At 43.5% G+C, this 17,874-nt stretch overlaps 1 long non-coding RNA gene across 1 annotated transcript in view; it reads left to right on the top strand.

The window, feature by feature from the left end:
- Positions 1-17,209, top strand: part of LOC137383827 (uncharacterized) — a 38,682-nt gene extending 21,473 nt beyond the window's left edge. The window contains exon 3 of the long non-coding RNA XR_010977470.1: positions 16,919-17,209. This is a non-coding gene — a long non-coding RNA (uncharacterized lncRNA). The remainder of the gene's footprint in view (positions 1-16,918) is intronic.
- Positions 17,210-17,874: the final 665 nt, after the last annotated feature.

Genomic DNA, 17,874 nt, shown 5'->3' with positions numbered 1-17,874 from the left:
TTCAGAGGCTTGTGAGAAAGAGATGGGAGCAGGCAGACACGAGAGATCTTCTTAGTTCAAAAGCAAACAGCCTTTTCTGAGTTCAAACTCTCGGTGGCTAGTTCAAAAAACTCTGGAACAGCCAGTTAGTCATGTGACCAGCTGGTCTAACCAATCCTGGAGACTTAGCAGTCTCTGGAATGGTCCTCTTACACACAATACCTGGTGATCAAGGTCCATTGTGGGTAGAATGTGTCAGGGAATGGTCCTTTGACCTTCCAAGCACTGTCTGTTAATATGTGAATATCTTTTCCAGCCACGCCTGATCTGTTTAACAAGTAATGTCCTTGCTCCAGCAACTGTTTAAAATCAATGTTCATGACAAAATTAATGTATCTCATTCTTGGCAGGTGGGGCCTTGCATGACAGCCTGTTATTAAGTAATACTACACAGGAAGGAAATAGTTTGCAACTGCACTTTAGTTTCCTCTCTCAATGTAACCCTTTGTATAGGTATTTACATTTACAAATCCTGCTTGTCTCCAGACAATACAGATACATAGTTCATGTTCTTCCTTAATGATTAATTTGTTCATATGGTGCAAGCAAAGCTTTTGCATTTTAGAATTTAGAATTTTAGCCAGCCAAAAATACAAGAAAAGCAGTGCTTAGGCCAAGTGGTGGACTACACGCATACACCGAACACAACTTCACCTCCCCTCCCCATTCAATATTCCGAAAGAACCATGTCCAATCTTCAATCACCCCCAATGCCTGGTCCCCTTTCCATGGCACTATCCCATACAAATGTAGGAGATGAAACACCTACCCTTGCACTGCCTCCATTCCCACCGTCCAGGGCCCTAAACACTCCTTCCATGTGAAACAGCAATTTGCTTGTACATGGTTTTGATTTAGTATACTGTATTCACTGGTCATGATGCAGTCTTCTCTACACTGGGGAGGCCAAGTTCAAATTGGGTGATCGCTTTGCTGAACAGTTCAGTCTGTAAGCGTGACCCTGAGCTTCTGGTTGCTGGTAACTGTAAAGGGATGGGAATCCTGGTGCAGCCACTTAAGTGCTGGAACAACTCAAGATTGTGTCGGGGAGGGCTCGGAAAGACCGAGGTGGGGTCGCCCTGCCTTTTCGGTCTGGTGCCAGGAGACCTGCCGGTGCCACAAAATCCAGCCGATTGTGTGAAGAAATGTTTCCTAACATCTCTCCTGAATGGACTGGCTTTGATTTTAAGGTTATGTCTCCTCGTCCTAGACTCCTCCAACAGCAGAAAAGGTTTCTCTCTATCTACCTTAGTAATTCCTTTCACAATCCTAAAATCCTCAATCAAATCAATCTTCTCCTTCAAAGTTCCAGGGAACACAAGCCTAGTTTATGTAAACTGACGTTATATTCTAACCCTTAGAGCCCTGGTTACAATCTGGTGAATCTGCATTGCATTCTTTGTAGATATTAATATATAATTTTCTAATGTGCAGTGCCCAGTACTGTACATGGTACTCCAGGTGTGGTCTGACCAGGGCTTTGTAAAGCTTCCTCCCTTTTATATTCTAGTCCTTTAATTAAAAAAATTAACATGCTATTAGTCTTTTTGAATTTTCTTTGTACCTGACTGCTACATTTTAGTGATCTGTGTACGTGGATGCCTAAATCTCTTTGGACCTCCATTGTTCCAAGCATTTCACCATTTAAATAATATTCAGATCTATACATTTTTTGTCCCAAATGGATAACCTCGCATTTACCTGCACTGAAATCCATCTGCCAGAGTTTTGCCCACTCACTTAATCTATCAATAAGTCCCTGTAATTGTTTGCTTTCATCTTGAGATTAAAGGATTGAGAAAGAAACAGAGAAAGTGTAAATTAGAGTGGGGGAAGTCAATGTCAGATCAGATACTGAAATAAATAAAGGGAATGAAATACTGGATTAAGAGAGAGAAATAAGAGACAAAAAGAAAATTTAAGCAAAAAAAAATTTATATTTGACATTTTTAAATTTCCTAAAGCAATTCACAATTTGAAGGAATGAGACTCCATATTTTTAATTGTTCACTTTCTGTGCGACAGGTTGATTGGCAGTCATTAACAATTGTCATATCATTAAAAGAGTACCTAGGTTGGCTAGTTTAATGGGCAACTAATGTGCAAATACAGCAACTTCATGAAAATCACGGGTAGGTTAAGGGCGAGATACCATTTTCACTCAAATTGGCCGGCAACGTATGGTGATTCATATGACATCTCTTTCTCGCCACAAGTTGCTGGCCAATTTGGACATTAATAGGGGTGTGCGTTGTTCAGACGTCATTATATTTTCATCAAATTCTGGGCCAGTGTTGCTCTGCCTCATATCCACTGTTTGATGGCCTGTAATGCACTGATAATTGTACCATTTCCCTTCCCTTTGTCCAACACAATCCTCTAAGGCATCCTAACATTCTAACATTGTAATGAAATTCTTATTTACTGCTCCTACTCACCCTTACTTTTCCTTCTCTATTTCCCCAGAAAATGTTACAACCAGAAATTTCAAGTATCCTGCTCTGCCCAAACCTAAGCCACATCTCCATTATGGCAACTAAATTATACTCTTTCATTGCTATTAATAGTTCCAATTTCCCAGTGTTTAGAATGCTTTGTGCATTCACATACATACCAATCAATCCTGACTCCACTTGTTTGGATTACTGACCACTATTACTTTTCCTGGTTTCCTTTTCATATTTATCCATACATACACATTGGATTAAAATAGACTCACAATTTAACAATTTAAAGGTTTCCACACATTCCTTGGTAGGTTCTCACTTGTATGTGTATCTGTATTGTACAGGAAAACACATAGAAACAAGTGTCATGAACATGTGCCATTTATAGAGGACTGGCAGGAAAGGCCACAGGAAAGGAAAGATATAAACATGAAGTGGGAATACTACACATCTATAATTTCAGCCGCCATAATCTGCGAAAGAAAAACAATTTTGCCCCCAATTGTTCACATGTTCCAGAAATCACCCTGTTCTTTAAAATAAAATCCAATGCCCAGATGTTTGGTGATAGTGTCTTTACTTCTGCTCAGATGACTCTTTTATCAGGCGTTCATGTCTGTAATTGTTAAACCTCAGCATCCTAGCCAAGATCTGCCTGGATCAATGACAATGTTATCTTGAGAAATAGCTCCCTCTGTTGGATACATATTCAATTCGAAAATGTAGGGCCAGATTTTGCTGGAGTGGGCCATCTTGAAGCACGTCCCGTTATTTAGACTTGTTCGTGCATATTAAGGTTGACAAATTTTGGCCCACAAAGTTGCTTGAAGTGTGTGCTGATAACAGCACAGCGAGAGTAACAGGGTATCTGGGATCTTGATGAACAAAGGGGAAAAAGAGTGCATCAGAGCATGAGGGTGAATTAGAGTGGATGGAGTCAATGTCAAATCGGATACAGAAAAAGAAATAAACAGAGGGAACGAAAGATTGGATTAAAAGAGAGAGAGAGAAAAAAGACAAAAAGGAAAAGTAAGAAAAAAAGTCAACATTTAAATTTGACATTTTAAAAATCTCCAAAATAATCCACAACCTGAAGGAATGAGATTCCACACTTATTATTGTTTATCTTTGGGCAAGCAAGATTGGCAGCTGTGTTTATTTGCATCACGACTGGATTGGACCAGATTTTTGATTGGTCCCCTTGGAGGACAAAACATATCCACCAGTTTGTCTGGAAGGTGTAATTTAATCCTGCCTGCTGTAGAACAATTCAATAATCTCTGAAATGTGTTCATTTGATCCAGTCATTGTCAGACAGGCAAGCAAGTTTCAGAAATCATTAGTGCTGCTGTGATTGTACAATTTGGCTAAGAAAGGTGAAAAACATGTGAGAACGATGATATGGTATAATGCACAAAGTGGAGATGTAGTTAGCTGTGGAGCTGTAGTTAGCTGTGTGAAGGCCTTAGCTAGTGTTCTGCAATTGTAATTCTAGTTATTCTTGGCTGGTAAAATAAAAGACTTTATACTCTAATTAGTGGGTCAGTTAGATTTAGATATACAGCACTGAAACAGGCCCTTCAGCCCACCGAGTCTGTGCCGACCATTAACCACCCATTTATACTAATCCTACACTAATCCCATATTCCTACCACATCCTCACCTGTCCCTATATTCCCCTCCCACCTACACTAGTGGCAATTTATAATGGCCAATTTACCTATCAACCTGCAAGTCTTTTGGCTGTGGGAGGAAACCGGAGCACCCGGAGGAAACCCACGCAGACACAGGGAGAACTTGCAAACTCCACACAGGCAGTACCCAGAATTGAACCTGGGTCGCTGGAGCTGTGAGGCTGCGGTGCTAACCACTGCGCCACTGTGCCGCCCTTTTGAGTTTTATATCTTGTTTTCCTTCTGGAAGTGATAATCTCTAATTCAGAATAAAAGGAACAAGGACAAAACCATTACTTTAAGGCAGCAATGTTAATTAAAATCCAACAAGCTGTTGCGGCACAGAAGCAGCCACAACGCCGAGTGGCCCTTTCGGTCTGGCAAAAGTGGGAAGGTCTTCCATCGCCCGCCACTACAACCTTACTAGCCACCAGTGCATTCCAACAGATAAGAAGCCCCTCCTTCCATTACCTGGCCTGCGGGAAGGGTTTTATTGATTTGGATGCCCTGTGTAAGCTCCAGCGTGTTCACACAGGGGAGACGCCCTTCTGCTGTGAGGCTTGTAGCAAACACATCCTACACTCCAACCACTTGGAGGTCCACCAGGACATGCACCCAGGGCTTGGCTCTTCATCTGTGAGGCCTACAGACAAGACTTTGCCACCTATGGGAGTCTGAGCAGGCACTGTGGGGTCCACACGGGTCAGCGGCCCTTCAGGTGGGCCACCTGCATCAAGGCCTTCACCAGCTCGGGCAACCTTGAGCCATGGCTGGATCCACATGGGCAAGAAGCCCTTCCACTGTGAGGAATGCAGCAAACATTTCCACTAACAGCACATGCAGCCACCCAGGCAGGCAGAAATCACCTCTAGTCTCAGCAAGGCAACGTGCTTTGGCAGGCCCTTTTGTGATATCACTTTAACAGTTTAAGTACTTCACATATCATCACAGTAAGTGATATCCATCAACATGTGATAGTTCAGTTGGAGTCATGTTAGTCACCAGTCATACATGTATAATAGAGCTGTCTTGTAAACTAGTTACTTCACAATAAAGAACACACTCATTAACTACCATTTAGCTCAAGATTGTTTGGTACCTTATTGCTGAAGAAAGCAATAACACAATATGGTGGCAGCAGTACCGGCAATGTGTATTTGAAAACCACAGCGAGGAGGCAGCAGAACGCATCAAAGTAGCAGTGCTGCAGAGAGGCTCACCAACAGTGTTCAACAGGGACAGTGATCTTAAGAGAGACTTCAGGATCAGTGATCTCTCCCACCAGAATCCATCAAAGACAGGACAATGTGACAAATTGTTGGAGGTAGCAACAGCATGACACTGTCAGGTTCGACAAACATCCTCTGAATTCGGTGCTCAGGAGTGTATGAGTACACAGAGGGCTGTTATTTCGATGGTGGCTGGCAAGAAAAAGCAGGAATCAAGTGGAATCAGTCTCGGGAAAAGCGAGCAGAATCAGTTCACACCACGGATGCAGAGCGGCATTGCCATTGTGCATTGTGTATTTTCCACCATAATTGCTTCACGGGTGGAGTCTCTCTGATTGCAGCTTGGAAGCCAGTGCTGCAGGCACCGAGCTCAGGGCATGGCTGAAGTCTGACGCTATAGACACAGCAGACCTGCAATTTTTTTCTCCTTCAGGAAAAGCCTCATGTCATGCAGGCGCCTACCTGCCAAGAATGAGGCACATATATTTCACCACATGAACATTAAAACTTAAAATTGTTGCTGGGAAGAAAAGAGGGCCTATCACAAGGAATTGCCAGGCCCCTCACCAGAAAGACCTTTTTTGCATGCTAGCAGGCAATGTTGGAACAAAGGAACCAGTCACTGCTCCCCAATACACATCAGATGTGGTCAGACCAGTTTAGTCACATGACTAACTGGCTGTTGCAGGAATTTCACTTTTCTTCTTTAAACCTGAGAAAACATGGTGTGCTGGTTTTTTTGCCTTATAATTGGAAAGGATTAACCAAGGGAGAGCTAAAAACACCACTGTGTTTAAAAAACAAAACCCTATTACAATAAGACCAGGTGAAGGCTAAAAGGGACCGCTAGACACCTTTCTCACCTGGTTGTAACAGAAATTTGGGTGCTAGCATCTGGAATTTTACCCACAGACAAACAAGAGAAATTGGAAGTGGGAAGCTAAATTGTTCCCAATAAAAAAAAGAGCCAGATTAATACAGGTTTTCTTGTGGTTGTGTGTGATTGAATACTAACATGTTTGCAACTGAAGCTAGTAGCTCTCCAAGCCTTCCAAACCCGCGACCTCTACCAACTAGAAGGACAAGGGCAGCAAATACATGGGAACACCACCACCTGCAAGTTCCCCTCCAAGTCACACACCATCCTGACTTGGAACTATATCGCCGTTCCTTCACTGTCGCTGGGTCAAAATCCTGGAACTCCCTTCCTAACAGCACTGTGGGTCTACCTACCCCAAATGGACTGCAGCAGTTCAAGAAGGCAGCTCACCACCACCTTCTCAAGGACAATTAAGGGATGGGCAATAAATGCTGGCATAGCCAGTGATGCCCACATTCCATGAATGAATAAAAAAAAAGCCAGGGTGAAGTAACTTGGGATAAGATAAAAGCACTGTCTATGGAGGAATTGAGGAAAATGACTGAGCAGTGTGTGATCACTGTGGCAAGGCTAGGAAGTCTGAACTCCTAAAGCTAGTGGCCAACCATTTTTCCCTTGAATCTGAGGAAGGAGAAACAGGGTTAGAAGCAGACCCAGACAGGGTACTGCTAGCAAAGATACAATTGGAACAAAAGAAACTTGAATTTGAGGGAAGAGAGAAGGAGAAAGAGAGAGCCTTCCAGAAGGAACGTGAAGAAAATGAAAGGCAGGAGAGAGAGAGAGAGAGAGAGAGAGACAGGAGATGGAACGAGAGAGAGAGGACAGAAAGAAAGAAAGAATATTCCAGAAAGAATGTGAAGAAAGATAGTTGAAGTGGCTTGAGTTAACTAGGGGGCAACAGAGTAACCTCAGTGAAAGCATGGCCAATATGGAGGAGCAGAATTCAGGGCTGGGTACAAAATTGCTAAAACTCACTCAATTAATTCCAAAATTCAATGAGGAAGATGTGGAAGCTTTTTTTGTGTCTTTTGAGAAACTGGTAAGGCAGCTAAAATGGCCAGCTGAGACCTGGTCTCTTTTAATACAAAGCAAGCTAACTGGAAAAGCCCATGAGGTTTATTCCTTGTTGCCAGATGAAAGTTCATCAAATTATGAACTGACCACAAATGCTATCCTTGGAGCATATGAATTAGTATCCAAAGCCTATCACCAAAAGTTTACAACCCTCAAGAAGCAAACTAATCACACTTATCTGAAGTTTGAAAAAAGTAAGCAGCTGTCTTTTGACCAGTGGCTGAGGGCTCTTAAAGTACAGCTCAGCTATGAGAATCTTAGAGAAGTAATTCTGTTAGAGGAATTTAAAAACTCTCTTCCACTCTCAATAAAGACCCAAGTAGAGGAACAGTGGGTTCAGGGAGCCCGGCAAGTGGCCGTTCTGGCCGATGAGTTTGCTTTAATTTATAAGTTGGTTTCCCAGGGGAAAATCTTTCCTAATCACCCCACAAATCTGAAAAGGACAAAGGGTGGGAAGGTGATTTCCGCCCAGGCAGTCCTGGGAGAGAAAGGAAAGCAGGAGACACAGGGAGCCCTCCTCCAGCCAAAAAGGAAGGTGCTGTGAGCAAGAGTGAGACCTGGAGACCTATGTGCTTCCATTGAAATAAGACAGGGCATTTAAAAGCTAACTGCTGGAAACTAAAGGGACAACATGTAGTGTTAATCAGGGCACACCCGCTCAGTGAAGATGGGACCCTGATGGAAAGCCCAGCAGAGCAAGCTGTGGCTTTAACTGCAGTGTGTGCAACCCAGGAAGCATACTACTGCCAGTGGAGGAAAAGTTAATAGGATTCCTGAAGGTTATCAGGGTTTTGTATCTGAAGGGAAAGTAACCCCTCGAGTGGGGCAAGCAAGCCCATAGTAATTCTCAGGGACACAGGAGCCACTAGATACCGTTTACTGTGAAAAAGCCTGATCTTTCCCCCAGAGAGTGCAGTAAACACTAAAATGATGGTGAATGGTATTGGAGGGCAGTGTATGCCCATACCTGTACACCGGATACACCTGGAGTACGACCTAGTTTCAGGACCGGTGACCACAGGGACTGTCCCTAGTTTGCCTGTGGACAGGGTTGACCTGCTCCTAGATAATGAGCTGGCGGGGGTGAATGTGGTAGCTCCCCCAGTAGTGAAAGAAAGACCACAGGAGGTCAGAGAGACAGGGCAGTGGCAGGAGACAATCCCCTGCAGTGTCCCTGAATGTGTAGTGAATCAGGCCATGATCAAACCAGGTCCCCCAGAGGAGACTGCATTGGTACTGCAGGCAGATGACCATGAGGTATGCCTGTCTGAGATTTTCTTTGGAAAGTTAGAAGACCCAGGGAATGAATTAAATGGATTTTCTCTAGCTGAGGCTCAGCGAGCCGACCCAGTATTGCGAGAGTTAGCACAGGCTGCCCAGTCTGAAAGTGAAGCAGAGGGAGTCCCTGATTGCTACAATTTAAAGAATGATGAGGAACTGGAGTTCTCCTCACAGACGTGAGGGCAAGGAGTGGACAGTGGTTCACCAGTTAGTAGTGCCGCAGAGGTACCGGAGAGAAATATTAAGAAAGGCCCATGAGACTACAATGGCTGTACATGCCAGGATACGAAAAACCAAAGCCTGCATAACACAACAGTTTGACTGGCCAAAACTCCACAAAGATGTGGCGGAGTACTGCAGCAGTTGCCTCAACGTGCCAGGATGAGGGGAAACCCCAATCTACAGTGAAAGCTGCACCCTTAAGTCCTGTACCAGTGTTAGGAGGATCCTCCAGCAGAGGGCTGGTGAACTGTGAGGAACCCCCGCCGAGAACAGAAGGGGACAGGCAGGCACACGGCTGGCAAAAGTTTGGAAAGAGAAGGGGAAAAAGTGACCAAGAGGGTAGGTCAAAGCAAATCTGGGAAGAATTCTGGATGAACACCCCTACTGTCCGGCCAGCCAACCCCGAAAACTGTGAAAAGTTAGTTGCCACATCCTCCTATGTAAATGCAGACTCTAAAAGCACCTCAGCAGAGTTGTTAACAGCATTTACAGGAACCTGCAGAGACAAAGAAAGACCTCTAGGGTCAGAGAAACTGTGAGGGAGATACCTCCCATAGTCGAAGTAGCACAGGAAAGTGCAGTAGAGTCTGCACAAATACCTGCAGGCAGGAGTGTCCCAGAGGACAAAGGGGAGATTACCAAAGAATTCTTCCCCACAGTCAATAAGAGAAAACCACCCATCCCGCTAAAGTCAAAAGCCTTCGCATGACCCAGCAAAGCACTGAAGGAGAGTTCAGGATAGACCCGCCCACTACTGATTCTCCTAAAAAAAATTACCTCAGCTGGAACAAAGACCCTAGACAGCCATGGAAATGGGCAAAGGGAAGAGAAACATCCCCAAAAAAGAACTAGATGTTTATTGGGATGCCAAAAAAGGGGCGATTTTAATAAGTTTTAGGATTTGTGAATGAATAAGAGAAATGCATTTTTTTTTCTGAATTTTATTTTCTCTTGATGTTTTTAATGAAATGCACCTTTTCTCAAATCGCATTTCATTCCACTGGGTATGGAGGTGTCATGCTAGGCCCTCACCTGCCAAGAATGAGGCACATTAATTTTGTCATGAACATTGATTTTAAACTGTTACTGGAGTGAAGAAAGGACTTGTTAAACAGATCAGCCATGGCTGGAAAAGACATTTGCATATTAACAGACAGTGTTTGGAAGGACAAAGCAGCTATTCCCTGACACATTCAACCCATAATGGACTTTTAATCACCAGACGTTGAAGGTGGGGGAGCTCGCTTTCCAGGTTGACTGCTAAGATGGCCGAATACACAAACGGACATGGTCAACCCAGCTAGTCACATGACAAACCTGCTGGGCAACCTGAGTTTTTTGAATTTGTACAAACAATTTGGAAAAATAGCAGAATGCTCCTGGACTGAGAAGATCTCTCCTGGCTGGCTTGCCACAGCCTCTCCTGTCTGCTTGCTCCCATCTCTTTCTCACAAGCTTCTGAATCCACTGAAGACACATGAACCCCTAACGCGTATCCTACAGTGAACAAGGTTTAAGAAGAAATCTGGGCCCCAACGAAAAGCAAGATCTACCTACAATCAAGGACTCTACAGTGAGCTTGAAGAACCGTAACAAAAACTCTTCACATATTGCCTCAAACTTTTCCACTTCATTTTTCTTCTGCTATTTTCTGTCTCTATTTGCATGTGTGAATATCAATTGCATACTAGCGTGGGCGCGCCATGTATCTGTAGGCATTACCCAAATTAGAGTTTAAGTTTAAGTTTGATAAATTTCAACTTTTCTTCTTTAAACCCAAGAAAGCCTGTTTGTGCTGATTTCTTTGCCTTATAATTGGAAAGCGGTGAACAAGGATTCACCAAGAGGGAGCTTTAAACACTGTTTAAAATTAAACCCTGTTACAGTAAGACCAGGTGAAGGCTGAGAGGGACCGCTAGACACCTTTCTCACATAGTCATAACAGTATAAAGTATGCCTAGAGAGTGACTTAATATCTGGGATAGTAACTGTAGAAGTTGTCCACAGTTTGCCAGTAAAGGAAATTGATCTTCTCTGAGGCAATGATTTGGTTGGATCAAAAGTATCAGTTTCTCCTATAATTACAGAGGTACCAAGTGAAATTAAGGAAACAGAGCAATTACAGGAACAAGTTCCAGGAATATTTCCCGTGTGTGTAGTTACCCGAACAATGGCTAAAAATGATCCATTGTCGGAGGTAAAAGGAGCACTACAAATAGATAGCCAAGTATCTGAAACCTTATTTGGGGATTTAGATAATCCAAACGAGATGTTTAACAGATCATCTATCATTGCAGCACAGCAAACTAATCCAGAGATATACCGAATAGCACAGACAGCTGGATCAGAAGCTGAGGTGAAAGGAGTTCTGGAAGGCTATTATATGGCAAACAGGCTTTTGAAGAGGAAATGGAGATGCCTCATAGACCTGCAGACGAAGATTGGACAGTTGTTGAACAGATTGTTGTACCACCTAAATATTGCCAAGGATTATTAAGATAGCACTTGACAAAAAGGGCTGAGGTCCTGCAACAAGAATTTAGGGAACTAGGTAGCAGATTAAAAAGCAGGATCTCAAATGTTGCAATCTCTGGATTACTCTCAGTGCCACATGCTAGTGAGTATAGGAATAGGAGGATAGAGCAGACGAATGTGTGGCTGAAGAGATGGCGCAGGAGGAAGGGCTTTAGTTTCCTGGATCACTGGGTCTGTTTCTGGTGAAGGTGGGACCTGTACAAGTCAGACAGGTTTGCATCTGAACAGGAACGGGACCAACATCCTTGCAGGGAGGTTTGCTAGTGATGTTGGGGGGATGGGGGTGTTTAAACAAATTTTGCAGGGGGATGGGATACAGAGTGGAGGTACAGTAGGGGGTGATGCACAGCCAAATATAGAAGAGAAACTAGGTAAGTCTGGAAGGCAGAGCAAATATTGACCTGTTAACGCACAAGCGAATAATACAAGGCTGGATTGCTTCTATTTTAACGCAAGGAGTCTCACAAGTAAGGCAGATGAATTGAGGGCATTGATTAACACATGGGAATATGATATTATCGCTATCACAGGGACATGGTTGAGGGAAGGGCAGGACTGGCAGTTCAATATTCCAGGGTATAGAATCTTCAGGCGGGACAGGGGGGCATGTAAAAGAGGAGGTGGCACTATTGATCAAGGAGTCAATTACTGCAGTAAGGAGGGATGATATCTTAGAAGATTCCTCAAATGAGGCCATATGGGTAGAACTTATAAAGAAAAAGGGGGCAATCAGTTAGCTGGGAGTGTACTACAGGTCTCCAAACAGTCAGGGAGAGATGGAGGAGCAGATATGTAGGCAAATCTCAAGAGGTGTAAAAATAATAGAGTAATAATAGTAGTGGATTTCAACTTCCCCAATATTAACTGCTCTACGGCAGCGAGGCCTGGACAACGTATGTCAGCAAAGAGCGACATCTCAACTCATTCCATCTTTGCTGCCTCCAGAGAATCCTTGGCATCAGGTGGCAGGACCGTATCTCCAACGCAGAAGTCCTTGAGGCGGCCAACATCACCAGCATATTCACTCCACTGAGTCAGCGGCACTTGAGATGGCTTGGCCATGTGAGCCGCATGGAAGTTGACAGGATCCCCAAGGATGCAATGTACAGCGAGCTTGTCACTGCTATCAGACCCACCGGCCGTCCATGTCTCCACTTTAAAGACATCTGCAAACGTGACATGAAGTCCTGTGACATTGACCACAAGTCGTGGGAGTCAGTTGCCAGTGATCGCCAGAGCTGGCGGACAGCCATAAAGGCAGGGCTAAAGAATGGCAAGTCAAAGAGACTTAGCAGTTGGCAGGAAAAAAGACAGAAATGCAAGGAGAGAGCCAACTGTGTAACAGCCCCTACAACCAATTTTATCTGCAGTGCCTGTGGAAGAGTCTGTCACTCTAGAATTGGCCTTTATAGCCACTCCAGGCGCTGCTTCACAAACCACTGACCACCTCTGGGCGCTTACCCATTGTCTCTCAAGACAAGGAGGCCAAAGAAGAAGAATAGTAACTGGGATAGTCTTAGTGCAAAAGGTTTAAAGGGGACGGAATTGTTAAAATGCATCCGGGAGAGCTTTTTGAGCCAGCACGTAGAAAGTCCTACAAGAGATGGGCTATACTGGACCTAATCTTAGGGAATGAAGCCGGACAAGTGGTAGAAGTGTCAGCCGGGGAGCATTTCAGGGATAGTGACCAGAACTCTAAGATTTAAGGTAGTTATAGAAAAGGACAAAGATGGACCGGAAATAAAGGTACTGAATTGGGGGAAGGCCGATTTCAATTTGATAAAACAGGATCTGGCCAAAGCGGACTGGGAGCAGCTACTTGTAGGAAAGTCTACATCAGACCAGTGGGAGTCATTCAAAAAGGAAATAGTGAGAGTTCAGGGCCAACATGTTCCCATAAAGTTGAAGGGTAGGATCAACAAGTCCAGGGAACCCTGGATGTCAAGGAATATAGAGGATTGGATAAAGAAAACAAAGGAGGCTTATGGCAGATTTAGAGGGCTGAAAACAGTGGAGGAAAATGTGGGGGGGGAGGGTACTTAAAAAAGTAATTAGGAGAGCAAAGAGGGGGCATGAAATAACACTGGTGGGCAAGATAAAGGAAAATCCTAAGGCATTTTGTAAGTATATTAAGGGCAAGAGGATACCAGGGAAAGAGCAGAGCCCATTAGGGACCAAAGTGGCAATCTGTGTGTGGAGCCGGAAGACGTAGGTGAGGTTTTAAATGATTACTTTTCATCCGTGTTCACTATGGAGAAGGACGATGTAGGTGTAGAGATCAGGGAAAGGGATTGTGATATACTTGAACAAATTAGCATTGAAAGGGAGGAGATATTAGCAGTTTTAGCTGGCTTAAAATTGGATAAATCCCCAGGCCCAAATGAGATGTATCCCAGGTTGCTATGTGAGGCAAGGGAGGAGATTGCAGGGGCTCTGACACAAATTTTCAAATCCTCTCTGGCCACAGGAGAGGTACCAGAGAACTGGAGGACAGCGAATGCGGTACCATTATTCAAGAAGGGTAGTAGGGATAAACCAGGTAATTACAGGCCAGTGAGTCTAACATCGGTGGTAGGGAAACTATTGGAAAAAATTCTGAGGGACAGGATTAATCTCCACTTGGAGAGGCAGGGAGTAATCAAGGATAGTCAGCATGGCTTTATCAGGGAGAAATCATGTCTAACAAATTTGATTTAATTTTTCGAGGAGATGGCTAGGTGTGTAGATGAGGGTAAATGAGTTAATGTAGTCTCCATGGACTTCAGTAAGGATTTTGATAAGGTCCCGCATTGGAGATTGGCTAAGAAGGTAAGAGCCCATGGGATCCAGGGCAATTTGGCAAATTGGATCCAAAATTGGCTTTTTGGCAGAAGGCAGAGGGTGATGGTTGAAGGTTGTTTTTGTGATTGGAAGCCTGTGACAGTGGTGTTATGCAGGGATTGGTGCTGGGACCCTTGCTGTTTGTAGTGTACATTAATGATTTAGACATGAATATAGGAGGTATGATCAGTAAGTTTGCAGATGACATGAAAATTGGTAGCATCGTAAATAGTGAGGAGGAAAGCCTTAGATTACAGGACAGTATCAATTGTCTAGTAAGATGGGCAGAGCAGTGGCAAATGGAATTTAATCCTGAGAAGTATGAGGTGATGCATTTTGGGAGGACTAACAAAGCAAGGGACTATACAATAGATGGTAGGACCCTAGGAAGTACAGAGGGTCAGAGGGATCTTGGTGTACTTGTCCATAGATCACTGAAGGCAGCAGCACAGGCAGATAAGGTGGTTAGGAAGGCATATAGGATACTCGCCTTTATTAGCAAAGGCATAGAATATAAGAGCAGGGAGGTTATGATGGAGCTGTATAAAATGCTAGTTAGGCCGCAGCTACTGTGTACATTTCTGGTTGTCACACTACAGGAGGGATGTGATTGCACTGGAGAGCATGCAGAGGAGATTCACCAGGATGTTGCCTGGCCGGAGCATTTCAGCTATGAAGAGAGACTGGATAGCCTAGGGTTGTTTTCCTTAGATCAGTGAAGGCTGAGGGGGTACCTGATTGAGGTATACAAAATTATGAGGGGCAAAGGTGGGGTAGATAGGAAGAAACTTTTTTGCCTTAGGGGAGGTGTCAATAACCAGGGGGCATAGAATTTAAGGTAAGGGGCAGGAGGTTTAGAGGGGATTTGAGGAAAGATTTTTTCACCCAGAGGGTGGTTGGAATCTGGAACACACTGCCTGAAGGGGTGGTAGAGGCAGGAACCCTCACAACATTTAAGAAGTATTTAGATGAGCACTTGAAACGCCATAGCATACAAGGCTACCGGCCACGTGCTGGAAAATGGGATTAGAATAGATAGGTGCTTGATGGCCGGCATGGACACGATGGACCAAGGGCCTGTTTCTGTGCTATATAACTCTATGACTCTATAATCCTTTTGTAGGACATAGGGCAATTCGGAAGACCAAATCACACATAAGCCAACATTGTTACTGGCCAGGTGTGAGAAAGGATGTGAGACAATTTTGTAGGACATGTCATACCTGTCAAATGGTGGGAAAACCACAACCTACCATAAAACCAGGGGATGAAGTATTAGTTTTGTTACCATTACAGGGAGAACCATTAAAAGCACAGTTCAGTGTCTCATACAGAGTGACCAAAAAAGTGGGTAAGGTAGATTATTTGATTGACACCCTTGATCGCCAGAAGAAGAACAGGTTGTGTCACATTAATATGCTCAAGCAATATTACCGCAGGGAGGAGGATAAGCCAATACAGGTATGTCAGGTAATTGGGACTGTTGAGAAGGGAAAGGATAGTGAGGATGAGGCAGAAGCAGACCTAGGAAATTCTCAGATTGAACCTCCAACTATCAGATTAGCGAATACAAAATGGCTAGCAAAACTAGACAATATGCTTTTGCACTTAGGCAAAACAGCATGAAGACCTAACCAGGCTTTTCACAACATTTCAAACAGCTTGTAGGGATAAGCAGGCATGTACAACCTTAGCCACGCATGATGTGGGTATAGGGGGAACCATTCCTTTAAAACAACATCCTTGCCGCTTAAGTCCAGACAGACAGGCCCAAGTGCAAGCAGTGCACAATGCATGCTGAAGGGCAGCTTAGATGAACCTAGTCAGGACAGCTGGAATTCACAAGTGGTCTTGATGTCTAAACCTGGTGGGTTGGCTCAAACTTGCATAGACTCCAGAAAAATAACTGTGGTAAAGAAGGCAGATTCCTACCCAAATTTCCATCTACAGCGTTATATGGACAGACTGGGCAACACCATGTGTCTTAAAGAGACAGATCTGTTGGAGGGATATTGTCAAATTCCTTTGACACCCCAAGATAAGGAAAAATCAGTTTCTGTTACACCGGACAGGGTTTTCCAGTGTCAAGTGATGCCACACAGGTTAAGGGGTACTTGAGAAACTTCTCAGAGAATAGTGAACCCAGTAATGGTCAGTACTCCTAGCTGTGCAGCTCACCTGCTGAGGTGATGGACAAATAGGGACACTTGGAAGGAAAACATGAAACAATTGGAAGACTATGCTTGGAAATTTGAAATGGGTTAATTGGGGCAACCTTTTGAAAATTTAAAGCTGAAAATGGTGGAACTTGTTGCTGTAGTCCTATCATTTTCGAAAATTGTATACCTGAAATGCGGGGGGAAAAAATGTGTTCGCGTTTTTTTAAATTTGTATTTTTTACATTGTAATGAAATGCATTTCAGGAATAGCGATTCATTCCGCCAGGGGTGGAGGTGTTATGACTTGTAGTTTTTTTTTTTCGGGAAATATGCGGTGTCTTTAAGACAGCAAAGGATCAGTACTGCTTTAAGAACAAGCAAGCCTCAGGAGTTACCGAGAAGGTGCATTTTGGTTGCCGTTGGATAACACCATACAGAGAGGGAACCAACCAGCTTCAAAAAGGTGCATCCTAGTTGCCTTGGATACAGTCACTCAGCGATTGAGGATCGATATACAATGTTGTGATTAACTTTTAAACTGGCTTTTTATTTTTGACAGACTGTTCTAACACACAGACAGCTGGGCCAACATGAACTGAACAGAGATCTCTGTTAATTTAAACTGAAGAGAATTTAAACTGTGACATTTTTTAATTATCCCTCAAAATTCTAAAGCCAGGTTGATTCTATTGAAAGTGCTTGTGAGTTGTTGATCTGCTGTGGTCATCGCTGGAAGAAAGAGAAGTTTGAAGCTTTGGATGTCAGACTGTTTTCCTTTCCTCACCGGACCCTGGAAGATTGTGAGTGGACTTTAATCAGAGGATTGTTCATCAGGAAGTGTAAATCTGCAAGGACACTAATTTTTTCTATTTTAAATGTTTTTATCTTAGTAGTGTTTAAGAATTTCGTTTTTTCTAATAAACAGTTAATTTGTTGATCTAAAGACACCTGGTTTGGTTCGTCTCATTCAGGGATTAACAGATTGTTCAACTTGGCTGTGGCTTTCTTTAATTTGGAAAGTTTAAAGTGATATGTTATGCGATTTGTGGAGTGATGGGACTGAATTGACAGTGCCTTGCTCCCACCGCAATCAGAATTATATATTTTGACTGGGGGCTTTGTCTTGAGCGGTCATGTCATAACATTTCACAATAAGAGCCCACTCTTTAACTACCATTCATCTCAAGATTATTTGGTACTTATTGCTGAAGCAAGCAATAACACAGTTTCCTTTCCAGTCGACAGTATGAACTCTAGGCACATGCGTGACCAACGAAATGTGCACGTGCAGTCCCAAAACAGTCTTTAGGCTCCCCATACAGAGTGCATGTGCAGAAGGACTAATATGCCTCGTAAGTAATCACTCCAGAGATTGATTGGCAGTCTTTAATAATTATCATGTCATTGAAAGGATACTTATGCTGATAATTACCAGACTTATCTTTCCATTGGCATGTTTAATAGGCAATTATTGTGTAAACTCTCAGAAGTTACGGGTGAGATGACGTTTTCTCC

Source organism: Heterodontus francisci, chromosome 25 (genome assembly GCF_036365525.1).
Source record: "Heterodontus francisci isolate sHetFra1 chromosome 25, sHetFra1.hap1, whole genome shotgun sequence".
Taxonomy (NCBI): Eukaryota; Metazoa; Chordata; class Chondrichthyes; order Heterodontiformes; family Heterodontidae; genus Heterodontus; species Heterodontus francisci.
This window is presented reverse-complemented; position numbering and strand designations above follow the sequence as displayed.